This window comes from Littorina saxatilis, linkage group LG3, assembly GCF_037325665.1.
Source record: "Littorina saxatilis isolate snail1 linkage group LG3, US_GU_Lsax_2.0, whole genome shotgun sequence".
NCBI lineage: Eukaryota > Metazoa > Mollusca > Gastropoda > Littorinimorpha > Littorinidae > Littorina > Littorina saxatilis.
This window is the reverse complement of record NC_090247.1, coordinates 29,405,295-29,407,794: the sequence shown is the minus strand read 5'-3', so window position 1 is coordinate 29,407,794 and position 2,500 is coordinate 29,405,295.

Here is a 2,500-nt window from a genome sequence, read left to right as displayed (position 1 = left end):
AAATGTGCAGTGGCAGATCATTGATATACAGACAGAACAAGATCGGCCCAAACACTGACCCTTGAGGCACCCCGCATTTTACAGTCTCCTCAGTAGATATTTTACAGTTTAGGGCAGTATATTGAGATCTGTCCTGTAAATAGGAAGCAAAAAAGTTACACACTGAACTGTTTCTGATATACAACTGTAATTTCTTCAATAAAATTGAATGATCAACAAGATCAAACGCTTTTTTAAAGTCAAGAAACACAGCACCACTGATTTCAGATCGGTTTGTTGCAGACAACCAGGTGTCGCATAGCGTGGTAAGGGCGCTGTGACAAGAGTGATTTGTTCGAAAACCAGATTGAAATTGATGGAAAAGGTTTCTGCTTTCTATGTACGCGAGCAAATGTTTGTGAATATGTTTTTCCAATGGTTTGGATAAAATGGGTAATAAGGAAATGGGTCTAAAATTATTTGGGTCGGATACATTTCCACCTTTATGGAGTGGAATTACTTTTGCTCTCTTTAATAAACTAGGTACAGTATTTTGCTTTATGCAGAGATTATACACATAGGTGAGTGGCTCCACAATATATGGTAGAGCTAATTTGACCAAGTAAGCAGGAATCTTGTCAGGACCCATGGATTTTTTTTATTTTCAAGGCCTTCTAGCGCCTTACCTACCTCATGCACTGCCATGTCTGGAATAGTAAACAAATCGTCTGGTTTACATTTGTCATTACAAAAATCATGTAATTTTGAGAGAGAGACTTCAAAATCAGAATCAGGACTGTCGCATTTTGCAGATTCATTTAGCCTATTGGCAAGGGACAAAAAATGGTTATTAAAATCTTCAGGGGAGATGGTTGGGGCAGACCGATTTGAGTTCTGTTTAGATTTACCTAATATGTTGTTAACAGCACGCCAAACTTGCAATATCTTTCTTGTCTTCGATTAATTTATTAAAATAATTTGCTTTTGCTTGACGTGTTAATTCTGTCACTTTATTCCTTTGTTTCTTAAAGTCAGACTTCATGTTGTTTGCTTTGTAAAAATTACGCAGGGACATGGCTTCAATAATCTGTTCCGTCAACCATGGGGGAAGAGATGGATATTTCACTCTGTGGTGACGTAGTGGGGCATGCTTATCCACTATAGGATAAAGTATATCTAAAAGGGCGCCTAATGCCTCGTCAGCAACAACATGATTAAACACAGAGGAAAATGGTGCTGAACTGAGATCAAAGAAGAACTTGGTTTCATCAAACTTTTTAAAGCTTCTGTATTCAATAGTTGTATGGCCCTTGTGCACCGGCTTAGGCAACTTGAACGACCAAGAACAAAATATTGAACAATGGTCACTGATGCTTGAAGGTACAGTTTTCACGTTTGACACCATGGAGGTATTATTAGTGTAAATGTGGTCAATCAACGTTGATGTTGTATCAGTCAATCTGGTTGAGGTGTTCACAAGTTGATGGAATCCAAAGAGAGACGTTACTGAGCGCCAGTCATACCGGACGCCCCTTGCATTTCACAGACTCGGGAGAGAGAGAGAGAGAGAGAGAGAGAGAGAGAGAGAGAGAGAGAGAGAGAGAGAGAGAGAGAGAGAGAGAGAGAGAGAGAGAGAGAGAGAGAGAGAAGGAGGGAGAGAGAGAGAGAGAGAGAGAGAGAGAGAGAGAGAGAGAGAGAGAGAGAGAGAGAGAGAGAGAGAGAGAGAGAGAGAGGGGGGCTATTCTTGATTTCCTCTCCACGCTCTTCGCAAAGACACCAGGAAGTTTAAGATCCCCCCCCTCTTCCCCCCCTCTTCTCTCCCCCTCTCTCTCTCTCTCTGACCCCCTCCATATTTTCCTTTCTGTGGTTTTTTTTTCTGTAAGCCTCACTTGTAAATTGTGTTAAAGATCAAAGACACACATGTATACAACCTAGACTCTAAAACCACTTAATACCTTTGAACAAGAAGAACATACATTCGCTATGCAGGCCCTAAACTATTGGCCATCACCTCTTATGACACATCCCATCGCAAGACACTGGCAAACGGCAAAGATGACAGTCATACCGGACGCCCCTTGCATTTCACAGACTCGAAGGAGGCCAACACTTTAAACCTAAACAACAGCGAGCTTCTGGGGGAGGGGAGGTACGGGGCGTGGGGGTGCGGAGAAGGTAGTGACGGGGGGCGGGAGGGGGGGGGGGACAACTCTTAAAGGTACAGTTCTTCCCGTGTCGACCACCTTAAATTATGTCGGGCTTGTTTCGGGGAATCCGAGTTATTCTTGCAGTATGGGATACATACCAGAAACCAACACCCAGCTTCTTGTTTGCTTGTTTGTTTGTTTGTTTGTTTGTTTGCTTAACGCCCAGTCCACCACGAAGGGTGATACCAGGGCGGTGCTGCTTTGACATTTAACGTGCGCCACACACAAGACAGATAACTGAAGCTGTGACTTATCTTTGAATTGTTGTTCCTTCCAAAATAGACGACAGTGGTGTTAATAACGCAATTATGTCG